At 24.9% G+C, this 17,210-nt stretch overlaps 1 long non-coding RNA gene across 1 annotated transcript; it reads left to right on the forward strand.

Moving 5' to 3' along the window:
• The first annotated feature begins 1,181 nt into the window (after window positions 1–1,181).
• LOC100203762 (uncharacterized) lies at window positions 1,182–14,535 on the forward strand. Its single transcript, XR_010639128.1, has 2 exons — window positions 1,182–1,343; window positions 13,871–14,535. It is a non-coding gene; the product is annotated as an uncharacterized LOC100203762 (long non-coding RNA).
• Window positions 14,536–17,210: the final 2,675 nt, after the last annotated feature.

Consider the following 17,210-nt stretch of genomic DNA (forward strand, 5'->3'; position numbering starts at 1 on the left):
GATATCGCTACGGCTAGAGGATTCTTTGATATTTACTCGAATGTCTTCATTTATATGGGCGTTATCTGGTTTCTGTTCAGTTTTTGCGGTGTGGGAAAGCTATGAAGAGTTGGTAAATCATTTTGAAGAAGCGATGGTTGATCCTACAATTGACCAAAATAAAAATTTCACTTTAAGATTTAATTTTAGGTTTAAAATAGAGAAAGTTAAATCTATCAAGAAGGTACAATAGACTAGCTATAATGTAACTCTTTGTATCCACAGAGTTTTTAAAGTAAAGTTCTGAACTTAATGTGTGATGTTCTCCAAGAATGATCGGAATTGAGTTTGGAATCCAAGAACGCAACATTGATCTATATAAGGAATATCAAAAAATTAAAGTACTTGTACAATTATTCGATATTAGAAGAAAAAATAGTGGTCCCTAATACAAATTTGCTTCGGTTTCTCCACAGAATCTCCACTTTCATTGAGTTTTACTCCACAAGAAAAATTGCAAAAATGATTCTGCTATTAATCCGAATGCCTTTTATATAAAACTAAAGTCAATTGAAAAAAGTTTACTTTAAAAAAAGATGTTAAATGAGCTCAATGGGCTCCCATCTTTGACCAAAAACGTTGGCTAGAAAACATTAACACTATGCTGACGTTTGGAGAAACTGAAATAAAAAATTTGTCAATAAGATTACAGTTCATTTACTAAACGCTCTACATACTATCCCTATTTCCTAAAGTGAATACGAACTAGAATTTTTACGGTTGAATCTGATCATTTTACCGCCAAGAGCTTTATAAATGACCAAATTAGTTTCAAAGTTGTTACTAATGAAATTTAACGGGGCCACCAGTACAAGCTTTAATCTATCAAAGTGTTGAATTGTAGTTTTCTAGGGTGAGCTATAAATTAATGACCAAGAGCAAAGAAAGGAGCTGATTTTTTCTACTAAAATAGGAAAAAGATGTAATGTATACATGGAGCAAACTTCAAACATTTTTATGTTTATACTAGTATCAAATAAGGATGCTAGACCCAAAATTGAGAACATATATATGTTGATGTTTGCTTCACTGAAGGTTAGTTATCTCAAACACAAAAAACTGTTGAATTCGCCTTTGCCCATAAAGAGAATTTTAAAAAAATAAACAAAAACGTTAGTTTTATCGATTTAAGGCGATAGTAATCACTCCTCGCTCTTATTACATTAGTCCGCTAAGTCCGCAAGGAAATAAACAATGAGTAATTGCAATAATTAAAAAAAAGTTAAAAATGTCCCATAAACAATAAATTAATTTTAAATTAACCAGCTGGTCGCTGTCAGAAGAGGATCTTCAACTATTATTGGGTGAGTGATAAAAAATAATAACTATAATTCCTCATTGAGCGAGTTAACAGTTTTTATCATTGTTTTATCTATTTTACGTTAATGACCTTTTAATAATAATGAGCTTAATAGATAATAGAAATTAGCATACAATATTTTTTGTTTACATACTATTCAGGCAGAATTTTTTTAAATTTCTTGGTAATTTAGAAGAAATGATTTCTGAATAAAATGTAAAACAATTAAAATATATATTTTTTAATAAACTTAATTACAAATATTTTATAATTTTATTGTATAATAAACTTAAATGTAATAATATTTTTTCAAAGGTCTCTATAATTTGGCTCTTTGGTTTTATTAATTAATTTTGTCTTAATTAAGAGTTACATGAAAAAAAACTCTGAAAGTCTAAGAAAATTTATGAATGAATTTTTCAAATAAAGTATTTTTAACACCTAAACTCATTTTTTTTAAAAATAAGTGTAAATATGTTACTGGCTCATAGGAATATATCAAAATAAAATGTAAGGATATTTTTCAATAAATATACACCTACTAACCAACGTTTACAGATAAGTGTGTGCAAATACATTCTTCTTGTCAAATTTTATTCTTGATAAGTCTAATTTGTATTTTATAGATATTTAAGAATTTATATTTTATACTAACATACAGATTTTAAAATATCATGCAGTTTGTTTAGCTGTGTGTGGAATACCACTAATTATGTCATAACTAAATCGTCAAGGCTTTAGTACATACATCAACATATATATGAATATATATATATATATATATATATATATATATATATATATATAATATATATATATATGTATATATATATGTATATATATGTATATATATATATATATATATATATATATATATATATATATATATATATATATATATATATATGTATGTATATATAGAGGCTATTCTAGAGCAATAATTTGGGCAGCAGTACCATCTGTGTCGACACCTGCTGTAAGAAAATTTGGCAGAAACATTGCTGTATGTAGGCATTTTTTTGCCAAAAAAAAAATAAAAATTATAAATGTATATATAAAAAAAAGGTACTCAATTTCTGAATTTGGGCGGCGCCTAAATGTTACCCATATACATTCAACGCTGTCCAAAAGTCTCTAGAATAGTCCCTGATATATATAATATATATATATATATATATATATATATATGTATATTATATATATATATATATATATATATATATATATATATATATATATATATATATATATATATATATATATATATATTCCTATAGTTTGACATCTAATTTTACTGTTTGTAGTAAAAAAAAATGGCTCTTAATGACTTATTGTGTTTAAAGAAGACAAGTACACTTTATATAATAACCATTAACTTTAGTTATAGAAAATAAGTTGTATTGTTTTTATTTTATTGTGATGATTGATTTTTTAAGCTTGAAGCAAAGATCATAAAAATATAATTTAATTCTGATAAAAAATATATGATTCAATCTAAACTAATTTAATAAAAATATATAATTTTAATCTGATTAAAAAAATATATAATTTAATTTTGATTTAAAAAATATATTTAAGTTTTTTAAAACTAAAGTTAATGCTTGGGTTTAACTTAATTGTCAAATTTATTTAAAAATATTACTAAATATTGTTCAATATTAGGCCTTGTTATGAGATTTTGTTGCATAACAGAAAAGCGTAATGCAAATAAATGTAACTTTACTCAATAAAGATATTTGCATCGTTAAAAGTTTAAAGTACCTCATTGTAATTAAATTTAAAACCACATTATTAGTTGTTATAAGTCTTCATCTTTTTGAAATATCTTTAAATTAAATAGTATTGTTATAAAAAAATTATAAATAAAATTTAAATTTTGTTTTTAAAAAAAAAACATTTCCTTATTTTAAAATCTTATACTTATTAAAGCTTTTTTTTTCTCTTTAGAACATTCGTTTTAAGGTTATTGTTTTTTTTTAATGTGAAAATGCTTGTTTATGGTTGAATTTCTTAAAAGGATTTAAATGTATTGCAGTTTTTTAAATGGTTTATACAACAATACAATTAGATTGGTTTTCCCCTTTGAAGAAAAACGTTCGCGCTTCCTAAAACATTTTAGTTCAACCGGCTTTTGACAAAATAAAAATTGTAATTAAACAAAGATTACCGCTTTTCTGCATTGTTTTTTTTTTATTTCCATTAAAATATTTCGTTTTCATTCACCGTTAAACCTAATGTATTTTTACTAAATCCAAAAAAAAATTATGGTATTTTTGGTTTTAAGATGTTATTAACAGAACTTGTTTTTAACAAACATCAGTATATTTTTGAAATTTACATATCTTATATTTATAGCACTAGTAGTTTTTAAAATAGTTTTGTTTTTAAAATAAAATAAATATAAATTGGGCTTTTAAAGTGTTTACTTATTGCTCGTGTTATTTTTATTCGGTTGTAAAGGTTTGGTTTGTTTTATAAAAAAATGATGAAATTCTTCTATATAAAATTTAACGGCAAAGGGAAAACACAAGCATAATATTTATAACTTAAGTTTGAAAGAACTTTTTTGTATTGACATCATTTGTTAACTGCAAAAGCGACCAGTATTTTTTAAATTGTAGATCTGGAACTTACCTTTGAGAGAAAAAAATGGTGTTTTTTGACCGTTAAAGTTATTCACTTTAGCAGTCAAAAAATAAATAAAACTATCAACCTTTTTTTAACAATTTGGCTTTAACAAAATCTTTGCGTACAACTCATAAACTAGTTAATCATCTTTAATCGACGTTCAGTCTTTGATCAATTCAAAAAATTAATAAAGAAAAAACTTGTTAAAAAGCAGTTTCAAAACTGAAATGTAAAATAAAGTTATATGTAATACGAACATTTTAAAGTATTTTTAAAAAATTTATTTAATTTTTTTTTTTTTTTTTTTTTACTTTAACATTTTAGCAGTAAAAAAAAAATTTTAAAACTAAAGTAATGTCAGTAAACTAAAGTACTGTAAAACTAAAGTAATAATAAAGTATTAAACTAAATAAATAATGTAAAGCATTTTAAAATTTTTAAAAGAATTTTATTTAAATTTAGTAAAATAAATTTATATTTAATTATATTTAATAATAAATTAAATTTAAATTTTATGAAATAAATTAAAAATTAAAAAAAAAAAAAAATGAAAAATAGAAAAAAGTTAATTTATCTATCTGTTTTTTTATCTAATAAAAAAAGTATTCCACAAATGTTTTTTACAACAATTAATTACTGCTTAATGTTTTTGGCTTAAGCTGTTATAAAAGACATTTAAATAAACTAATTGAAAAAAGTTTTAGCGTAATGTAAATTGTGAAACATGAAAGTGTTTCACAATTTACATGCAGTGATATAATTTTAAGTGATATAATAACAAATAAACTTTTATAAATAATAAATAAAGTAAATAAATTAATGAAATTTTTTTATTTGCTACTTCTCTAATTTTTTTTAAATAGAAAATCATTTGTAGTTGCAAAGCGCAATTAGAAATTTAAGAAATAATCATTTTAAAAATTCAAAAATTTAACATATTTTAATTCATTTATGCAAATATAGAGAAAAGAAAGAAATTTGTTAATATCAAACATTTTTGAAAATGCAATGTTTAAATTTAATTATTTAATATTAAAAGAAAAAAGAAAAGAATATAAACATTCTCTTTTAGTAATAATAAAAAAGCCATTAAATAACATTTAATATGTTTTGCGGTAATTAATATTATTGCAGTAATTTAAAAAAGTTAATGTCTTTAAAAAATAAAATAAAAAAGAGAAATTTATGACATCAAATATCCTGTTAAGCTAATGCATTAAGCAATTTTTATTTAGAACAAGGCCTGATATATATATATATATATATATATATATATATATATATATATATATATATATATCAGGCCTTGTTAAGGAGCGTTACGCAGCTCGCATTTTGCCTGCAAAAAGGCGATTTGCCTACGCGTTCAGCAGTTTTGCGTTACGCAAAAACTTTTATCTTTTAGAATATTTGAATTATCTTTTGATATCATTTATGTGACGTTTAGTTCAGAAGAACTAAGTTTTAAGTTTTATCTAAAGGAATTAAATATATAAATTCCTTTTAAATATATAAATTATTTTTTGTCATAATAGTTTAAAAAATGTGCATGATTTATTTTGATGAAAATATTTTATTAATAAGATATTTATTCAAATTTAATTCAATAACGTAAAGTTTTAATGACGTTCGTTTAAAAGAGTTCACAAAAAAAATAAGAAAAAATTTATTAACAGTTAATAAAATAACCAAAAACCAACAGTAAAATTATAAGAAAATAAACAAATATTATGTTACGTTTTGTGAAAAAATATTTTTTTCAAAATAAAATTTAGTTTATATTTGAAAAAAAATGATAAAAATGATTTTTCAAATAAGAACTAAGATTTTATTTGTAACTTTTGTTATAATGAGAAAAAAAACAACTGTCTGTATGATTTTTAACACATTAATAAAATAACTTTAATTACAATGTGGTACTTGAAAATACGCTAGTGGCGCAATATAACTTCTAACAATACAAAATATATTAGCTGAGTTGAGTTACTTTGAAATGCGTTACGCGTTTTCATTATGCAGCGAAATCTCATAACAGGGCCTGATATATATATATATATATATATATATATATATATATATATATATATATATATATATATATATATATATATATATATATATATATATATATATATGTATATGTATGTATATATATATATATATATATGTATATATATATGTATATATATGTATGTATATATATATGTATGTATATAATATATATATGTATATATATATATATATGTATATATATATATATATATATATATATATATATATATATATATATATATATACATATGTATATGTTTATATATATGTATGTATATATATATATATATATATATGTATATATATATGTATATATATATGTATATATATATGTATGTATATATATATGTATGTATATATATATATATATATATATATATATATATATGTATATATATATATATATATATATATATATATATATATATATATATATATATATATATATATATATATATATATATATATATATATATGTATATTAGGGTGGAGTGAATTTTAGTTTTTTTTTATAATTCGTTTAGCCTGGGTGTGCAAAAGTTGTCTATTCATTTCAGAAATACTCTGGAAAAATATCAATGCTCTAGGAAATTATCTTGAGGTTCCTCAAGACCTTTAAAATTTTAATGGGTCCCTAATATTATGTAAAAAAAAGTTTTTCAAAAGTATGTCATGTTGGGTCTCAAAAGAAGCAAAATTTTATGAAAATATCAGAAATAACAATTATTTTTAAAAAAAGATTGTTATTTTATAGTTTATTGCAGAAAAAATGAACTTTTAAACTAAAGATGAAAAAAGTTTATTTTTTTAAATTATAATTTCAAAAAAATCTTAAGTTTGGAAGAACTTTTTTTACATAATATTAGGGACCCATTAAAATTTTAAAGGTCTTGAGGAACCTCAAGATAATTTTTCCAGAGTATTTCTGAAATGAAAATACAACATTTGCACACCCAGGCTAAACGAATTGTAAAAAAAACTAAAATTCAATCCACCCTAATGTATATATATGAAGACCTCAGTGGAAAAACCGGCGTTGTCACATTTAAAAAGTATTAAGAAAGTATTTGTTGATCATTAATAAATGTCTTTATTTAAAGCAAAGAAAAAAAAAATTTGTATAAAAAATTGCAAAATGTTTGTTTTTGAATAAATTTTAAATAAAATAATTATAATATAAATTTTTTTAAATTGCTTAGTTTTATTTGCTTTAAATAAATACTTTTATTAATGATAAATAAATACTTTCTCAATACTTTTTAAATGTGACAATGCCGGTTTTTCCACTGAGGTCTTCATATATATATATATATATATATATATATATATATATATATATATATATATATATATATATATATATATATATATATATATATATGTATATATATATATATATATGTATATATATATATATATATGTATATATATACAAAAAAAGCTTCTTAAAAATTCTTCGTAGTAGTATAATAATTTAAAAAAATAATAATTAGATAATTTCCATTTCAATGGAAAGATAAAATTGCTTTTTTCTTTTTCTTTTTTTTTACAAATTCGTAAAAAGTTAGAAACAATTTCATTATTAGTGATTTTTTACTTTGTTTAAAAGCATTTCAATATTATAAAAACATTAGTAAAGATCAAGTTCATTAAATTATAATGGCTTTCAAAAGCAATTGTTATTTTTTTCAACGAAATCATTTTGAGTGTATAAACTTATATTATTCTTATATAAAGTTCAGTAAAAAGAATAACTATCATGGTCTAAAAAAGTAGTTTATTAAATCAAAATAATTTTATTTATTTTTTTATTTTTTTTATTTTTCAATTTATTTACATTTAAATAAAAATACAAAAAGGTCATACAGGTAATTTGAGAATTACACCAAGTTTAAAACAATAAACAGTGTTTCTGAATATTGTATGTTTTAAATTCGATTTAAATAGAGACAATGAAGAAGCATGCACCATATAATGAGGTAAAGAATTCCATATCTTAATAACTCTTTCACAGAAAAAAAATCTCCTTATATCATTGATGTGTTTGTTACATGATGTTAATTTTTGGGAATGACATCTAGTTGAATAATGAGTTGGAGCGAGAGTAAATAACTTAGTAAAAGGCAAATCAACCAAGTTGTGCATAATTTTAAAAGTCATTAAAAGATCAAATTTTATTCTCTGGCATTCAAGAGAGTCAAGATTGCAGATATCAAGTCTTGAAGCATAGTCTTTGTATGGAAAACAACACTGTTTGCAAACAATTCTTGTATAATGTTTCTGGACCTTTTCTATCCTACATATATCTTTTAAGAGATACGGATTCAACACAGGGGTACACGACTCTAAAGTTAGTCGAATATAAACTTTATAGGTTCTTATCAAAAGTTGAGAATCATTACTGATGAAAGACTTTAAGAGTAAGTAAGCACAAGAACTTGCTTTGCTAGCAATATAAGAACAGTGATTGGAAAATTTCATATCGGAAGAAATAAATATCCCAATGTCTTTGATTGAATCAATTGATTCGATAGGCGCATCAATATCCAATAAGTATGAATGTATTGGTAATGGATTCTTTCTGTATCGTAGGGGAAAACGTTTTTTGGTAGATATATTGAGTTGACAATTGTTTGACCATTGTGAAATTCTCTTTAAATTTTTGACAAGGTTGATATTATTTTCGTCTTTTCTCGCTTGGTATAACTTGCTATCGTCTGCAAAAAGCTTGATTCCACCATCCCCCTCAATACACGAGGTTATATCGTTCATAAAAATTAAAAATAAAATGGGTCCCAAAACAGTTCCTTGAGGTATTCCACTTTTACATGAATGTTGTTTGAGTATGAATCATTGATACAAACATGTTGAGAACGATTTGTCAAGAAGTTTGTAACCCAATTTAGCAACTCATTATCATTTTAAAAATGACATATTTACAAAACTTATTAAATTATATTTAACTTTTATTAATACTTAAAAAAAATAATTATCAGCAATTTGTTACTTAATTTAAAAGTGTTTCACTAATATAAAAACATTAGTAAAGGTAAAAATTTTCTAATGTTATTTATTTCTAAAAATCTTTTATATTCCGCGCATTTTTGAAATTTTAAAAGCTGTGGTCAAATTGTCAAAACAAAATATTATTTGCAATGTCATATAAAAGTGTGTGTCTTCCTGAGCAAGACTGCATACTACTACTACTACTACTAATTGTCATATAACTTCGCTTCATTTGAGACCCAATGTAATTTTGTTACGTTTTTAATTGCGTTTTAAATAAACAACTTTAAAACTTATCTTTTGAAACATTTTCTTAAAATTACGCAAAACGTTTTTACAAATTATTCTGATAATTATTCTTTTTAAGTAATAATAAAAGTTGAATATAATTTTTTTAACTTTTATTTAATAAGTTATATAAATATGTAATTTTTAAAATGATAAATAAAAAAAATTATTTTGATTTAATAAACAACTTTTTTAGACAATGATAGTTATTCTTTTTTAGACAATGATTCTTTTTACTGAACTTTATATAAGACTAATATAAGTTTATACACTCAAAAAGATTTCATTGAAAAAAATACAATTGTTTTTGAAAGCCATTATAATTTAATGAATTTGATCTTACTGATGTTTTTATATTATTGAAAAGCTTTTAAGTAAAGTAGAAAATGACTGGTAACGGAATTGTTTCTAACTTTATAAAAGCTACAATTTTGTTAAAAAAAAAAAAAAAAAAGCAATTTTATCTTTCCATTGAAATGAAAATGATCTAATTATTCCTTTTTTTAATTATTATTTTACTACGAAGAGTTTTTAAGAACCTTTTTTTGTTTACTTTATTTACCTAACAAATTTTTTCAAAAATTTAATTTTTTTTTCTTTACTTTCTACCAATAAATGTAGTTTTAAAAAATGCATATTTATACAAAGCATGAAATGATTTTAAAAAGAGTTCAATTTTCTTTTTTTTTAACGAGTCATTATTTACTAACGTGTATTTATATGAAAACTTATTATTTTTAAATCGTTAAAAAAAACAATTTAAATTAAATGTGCGTGATTATTTAACAAGCATTAGAACTTGTTACAGAGTTTGTTTTTGCGGAGTGATATTTTTATTTTTTGTGTTTTAGTTTTAGTCAAGTTAGTTTTACTTTTTTCTCTTGTTAAGATTGCTTTTCTTTTTTCTTTTTTTTTAAGATTTTTTTTTAATTAAGTTTAATAGCGTTTTTTCAGTGCATTTTTTAAATGTTCAACTTAGGCTAACAGTAATCAATTTCTCAAAACAAAGTATTATTTTAGTAGTCATATAATGAGATTGCATACCTTGATGACCAAGACTGAGTATGTTTTGCTGATTAATTGCCTAAGTTTCAAGCAATACCTTGAACAATTTTACATCTTTAGCATTCACTATCTGCTTAGGAGGTTATTCCATTTAGAGACACTACAATTAGTAAAAAAGTTAAGTCTAGGTTGATTATTTTTTATTATTTCCTGTCTTGAGCGAGTTTGATTAGTAGGAATGGAAGAGCTGGAATACTTATTTGTAGATTGATTCATTGTATATTATTGATGTTATGTAGTATTTTGCTGAGTCATATCGCCACGCTTCATTTTTGCAAGTAATTTATTGTCATAAGCAGCGTAGTAAATAACAGGCAGTCAATGGGCAATGACCTCCCAAAATGACTAAAATTGCTATTTTGACTTCCCAAAATGAACTCTTGTCTGTTATTAATTCTACTATTTGAAATATATTCAATATATTTGTATTAAATTTATGATTGTTAAAATTTTCATCTAATAATTATTGGATGTTAATAGAAACTAGTAATTTTTTTGCTTTAACAAACCTGAACCCATTAATTCGCTTCATCAATGAAAATATTATATATGGCATAAACTATATCTATTGAGCTTTTTTGCTTCACTTATTTAAATTGCTTACATTTTATCAATACTGAAAATCCTTTTTTCATAAATGATTGAAGTTCTTATTTTATTATTATTTTAGTTAAAATACTTAATATATTATTTTAATATATAATAATTTCTGTATTTAACTAATAACATTTTTTTTTTCAACTAAATAAAAAATAAATAAAAAGTGTATTTACTACGTAAATTTGTTTTTTTATTTTTTTATTTTATACAGAAGAATTGAATTGAATTGAAGCGATAAATATATTAACATAGACCAAAGGGCCATCATATGTGAACTGATCGTATGTGTTACTCAGGACTACTATGGGCGTGGAACTAAGTTAAATGCTGAAGAAGTTGCTATAATCAAGGCATTCGAGGCTGCCAATGCATCAATGTCTGAGATATCGAAACATATGTAGCGAAGTCGGAAGGTGATCGAGACGATTTTGAAGGATCCTGATACATATTTGAAAACAAAATCCAATCAAAATGCTTCGAAATCACATGGTGAAACGTATGGTGTATGCAAACAAATATTTGTCCTGTCCACATGATTGGGGCTCAATTTTTTGATGAAAAGAAGTTTAATCTTGATGGTTCAGACAGATATTAATATTATTGGCATGACTTACAAAAAGAGCCTGAGACTTTCTTGTTCAGAAAAAATGGTGGCAGTATCGTCATGAGTTGGGGTGCATTTTCCAAGGCTGGATTATCTGAATTGAAATTCTTAGAAGGGAAACTAATAGCTGAAGACTGTATTATCACACTCTCTGATTACTTAATGCCATATGGACATACCAACTATTGACATACATTTGTCTTTATGCAAGATAATACATCGATACACACAGCAAAGACCGTGACAAAATTTGTAACAGAACATGACATCCAGTAGTTTGATCATCCAACGCTGTCACCCAACTTGAATCCAAATGAAAACATTTGGGTTTACTTGTCTTGTCACATGTATGGTAATGGAAAACAATATAGTAACGGAACTGAAAATGGCCATCCAGATGGAATGGAACAAAATCCCCCAATCCATGCCTAAGAATTCCATTCAGGTTATTATGAAGAAAGGTAAGAAGATTGACTATTAGGTACATTTCTATGTCTAATTTCTAATTGTAACAGAAGTGCAAGTGGTAAGGACCAATCCGAAACACACTCTTCATATTCACGTTGATGAACTCTATCTATTCCAATTGGTTTGCTGGTGTCTAAATTAAATAAACAGTAGTTGATGCAGTTAAAAGATCTTTCAACTTGAAAGTGGATCATTTTGATTTTCTTGAAGAAAAAAAAGAATACAGTTATAGAGCAAGGAAACGGTTGACAGAAGACTTGAAAAGTTGTAGGTTGTATGAGTCAGCAAAAGATGAGGATGGGAGAGAGCTCCAAAAGGTGTGGGGAAAAAAACTAGACAAAAAAAACGAATAAATGTTTTTAGAGCATGCAAGGACAGATACAGTAAAAGAATGAGAGTTAACTGAATGACAAGTCAAGCAAGAAAATGAGTTTTAGTTGATGGAACTAGAGATGATAGCTCCTTTGCGCAGCAACCATGATAGTATTAGTAGAACAGAGAAAGAGACACCTTTATGACGATGGTTAGAGGCTCAAGCTTAGCAGATAGAACGGGTCCAACTATGTTTTCTATGCCTTTTTAGACCTTGTCTAGAAGAGAAAGAGCATCATTAGAAGAACCAGCCCAAATATGACAACAGTTTTCCATACAGAAACGAATAAGAGATTTGGAGAGGTAGAGAATGGAATCAGGAGTGAAAAAATGGCAAGCACAATAAAGAAAACCTTAGTGGATGGTAATTTAGCAATCGATTATATTTATGCTTGTTCAATTTTATAGAATCTTTTTAACATAAATTTAGTCTCTTCAATCTCTCTTTTTTTAATTATAAATTGGCATAACCTTCTATAAATTGACATAAGGTTCTATAAATTAGCATAAGCTTCTATAAATTGACATAAGCTTTTATAAATTGACATAACTTTCTATAAATTGACAGCATTTATTATCTTAAACAATATTATTTTATCTTAAATAAAAACCATTTTAGGTTTTTTTTTAAGATAATATTGTTCAACCAAAATTCGATAATAAGATAATGAAATAATACTAAAATTAAAATAGTCAATATTATCTTATCAAACTATAGCATCAATCAATAAAACTAAAATATTTGACGTCCTTAATGGGTTATAAATAATTGACATCCTTAATGGGTTTTAATATTTTATTCTTTTTTGTTGCCGTTGTTGTTGTTGCAATATTATTGCAATAATTGACATCCTTAATGGGTTTTAATATTTTATTCTTTTTTGTTGCTGTTGTTGTTGTTCCAATATTAGCAACATGTGTTTTATGAAACTTTGAAACATTCTTTCTCATTAACAAAACTTTATTAATGAAATAAGGAAACTATGTTTAAAATGAGGTAAACATAAGGTATTAGGTTTTGAAATAAGGAAACTATGTTGAGGTAAGCATAAGATATTAGGTTTTTGTACACAGAATTTATAGTCCATATTTAGCCATTATGGATGTAAAAAAAAAAAAAATTTGATATTTTTTACCACAAAAATCTACTAAAATGTATGATCATCAGAAAAAAATGTTTCAGTTGTGTGCCATCTTAAATATTATTAATATCTGTAAAAAATATAATTAGCATCTGTGAGAAATATGATTAAAATTTGTGAGAAAGATAATTAAAATCTAATTTCTATGAAAAATGTTATTGACATCTGTAACAAATATGTACTAATAAATATATTAAATTAAATAAATACTTCTATGACATTATTATTCTGTTACTTATTTTATAAATGAGTATAAAATATTATTAATTTATATTGTAAAAATAATGTTATTAGTATCATTTGTAGCAAAAAACAATGTTATGGCGGAAAAAGAAGAGGCAGATGATGATCTTAAAATAGGTTCGATTAATACTGTGAAAATAAATCTAACAAAAGATTTCAAAAGAAAGAAAAAAGATGATAAAAAACGTGTATCGATGTCCGATTTTAATACCGATAACATCGAGATTGATTCCGAATTTAATCGCCGCAGATCAAAATCAGCTCCTATATCACTTGAAGCAGCAAGCGTGGCTACTGAGTTAAAACGGTTGAGTGATTCTCTTCATACCATGTATTCATCCTTTAATAAAAAATCCAGAAGGAAGAATCTTAGTCTAAGTGAATCTACACCAAAAAGAGAAAGCTTTCATTTCGATTACGATAAGTACCCAGAAGTTATAAACGAGACTAAAATGCACAAAACTCATAGCACATCTTTATAATTTTTTTAAAGAAGTTTTATGTTAAATTTGATATAAAAGTAAATGAATAAATAAAGATTATCTAAATATGTGTTAAAGAATGTACATATTATGTTTGTGTTAAATTTGATTAAAAAAATTAATCTAATCATGTTAGAGAATTCTTGAAAAACATAGATTTTAAGTTTCACTTAATGTATATAAGCAGTTATATAAACACGTCCTTTATGTAAAATCCATTTATATGATACAGTTTTGATAAATTGATCAAGTTTTTATTACTATATTGTTAAGGTTGTTTAGAGGTGATTGGACCTTAAAATTCTTTGAACATAATTATTTTCCCACTCGAAGTGCCCATAATCTTTATTATGCAAACCAGAGAGGGATCGTTACAAAAGCAAATCTTTCACCAAAATCATGTTATTAAAGCATTTCTATTAATCTTAAACAATCTGCGTAAATTTTTCTGCCTAGTTAAAATCTTTACACTTTACAAACACTAATTATTCATTCTCTAACTATTTGTTTAATTTGTACTTTGGACTTGAAAATTCCATTCAGTTTGTGCTCCTTAAAATTAAAAAATCTGCTATGAAAAAATATTATATACAGGTTGTGGCAGCGATTCGCGAATTTTTTAGAACATTTTTCAAAATGAATTTTTAAAGCACTAACAAATTATATTCATGGAATATGAAAAGTTGAAGATAAATACTTTTTCCACCTCAACATTCAATTAAGTCTTTTTTTTTTTTTATCACTGCCTCAAGTCTAGGGCGGAAGGACTGGCAGGTGCTTATAAGATAGTCCCTTGACATTGAGTTCCAAGCACGGGTAATTGATGACTTCAGTGACTTGACACTTAAGTGGGCCTTTTTGCAACCCTTACTCTCAACTACGCTCCACACACTATAGTCAAGGGGATTCAGATCAGGGCTGGATGGTGGTCAAAAGTGTTTGGGCCAGAAACTAGCCATATTGTCCTGAAGATATTGTTGAGTTTTTCTGGACCCATGACAAAGTGCATTGTCCTGTTGAAAAATGTAATTATTTTCTGGGAATGTCTTCTTCAACCATGGCCCCACATAGTGTTTTAGTAAGCTAATATACGCAGAGGTAACTTTTTCTTTCTCTCTGATATAGATTGGTGGACATTTCTCTCCATTAAAAGCGATGATTCCTTGCATCATGATGGACTGAGGGTGCTTGGTGTGACACACAGGTGGTGCTTTGTAACCCTTTTGCACAATTTCTGTCTGTCATTTCGCCTATTTATCACACAGTCAAGACTAAAAAGTTTTTCATCTGAGAAAACTTTAACTGTTGACGAAGCATGGCTTTTTAGCTGATTTAGAAGCTTCTTTGATTGTTCCAATCGTAAAGTTTTTAGTCTTTCTGTTAAAAGTTGACTTGAAGGTTGGGCCACACTGACTTTTCCAAGTGTTTTTAGAGTTCTTCTGACAGTCCTTTCACCAACATTGAACAATTTTGCTGTCTTTCTGATGGATACAGTGAAATTCTTTTCAACATACTTTTTAAGCTTTTCTGTGAACTTTTTATCAACTTTTTTAATCACTAGAGTTTGGCTCTTTAAGCACTACCACATTTAACCACTTTGTAAAATGTAGTTTTATATACTCCAGAAACACGCATCACTTCACGTGCAGACAAACCCGCGTGAATCAAATTTAAAACTTCGGTCCTTTTGGCTTCAATTGCAAAACTTTTAATTAAAATGTGTTTTATTTACTATTTTATTAAAACCTAAGACGGTCATTGAACATGAATCAACAAAAACAAATTGCGGAAGTATTTTATTCACATCCCAAAACCTAGCCGAAAATTAGTTCGCGAATCGCTGCCGCACTCTGATAACTCAGATATAATAAATTTTTGCTTATACAGTTCAATAAATGGAATACATCTGGCCACATGTATCGGATATTCTCAAGTGTTTGCAACACGGGAGGGAAGGCTTATTAATTTTCGGAAAATATTCCCAATTGGTCGAAAATGATCTTTTGGTTTCACTACCAAATATAAAATATTCCTCAGCATTGAATAAAATCAATATATAGAATTTGCTCATATGTGTAAAATGGTGCAAAATTGGAAGTTTTCACAAACTGAACAAGATGAATATACTTCAAAATGCAAAAAAAAGACAAACTTTGTAAAAGTTACAATAAAGAGTACAAGTTATCAGTTGCTGAAAACCGTCGTTAAGCAGGTAGCCAAAAAACTACCATCCCAGATCTATACTCAATACAGATAATATACTCTTATATAATAAATCTAAAAAGAATTTAAATAGAACAAAAATAAATAAAAGTGTTACCTTCTAAATAGAAGGTAACACAAAAAAAAATTTATAACTTTAACAAAGCTGCAATCAAACACTAATTACATTGGAAGAAAATAAATTAAAAATCGTGACAACAGTTTTTAATACCAGGATGAATACGATATATATATATATATATATATATATATATATATATATATATATATATATATATATATATATATATATATATATATATATATATATATATATATATATATATATATATTTATATATATATATATATATATATACATAGATCTATAGTTTGTTGGCTTTGGGAAGAGCGGAAGGAAAAAAGTGATTCTTACGCCAACACATACGTCACTTTTAATTACTTTTGACTTTCGTCCAACATTTTCGTGTTGGACGAAAGTCAAAACCATTAATTTAATTACAAATTAATTGTTATATAAAAAAACCACAAAAACGCAAATTTATATGACCGGAATGTTTTTAAAAACATTCTGAATGTTTTTAAAACATTCTGAATGTTTTTAACAATATAAACAATGTTTTTATTTTTATTTTTTTTAATAAAATGTTTTTATTTTTATTTTTTTTAATAAAATGTTTTTATTTTTATTTTTTTTAA

The sequence above is a fragment of the Hydra vulgaris genome, chromosome 06, assembly GCF_038396675.1.
Source record: "Hydra vulgaris chromosome 06, alternate assembly HydraT2T_AEP".
In the NCBI taxonomy this organism is placed as follows: domain Eukaryota; kingdom Metazoa; phylum Cnidaria; class Hydrozoa; order Anthoathecata; family Hydridae; genus Hydra; species Hydra vulgaris.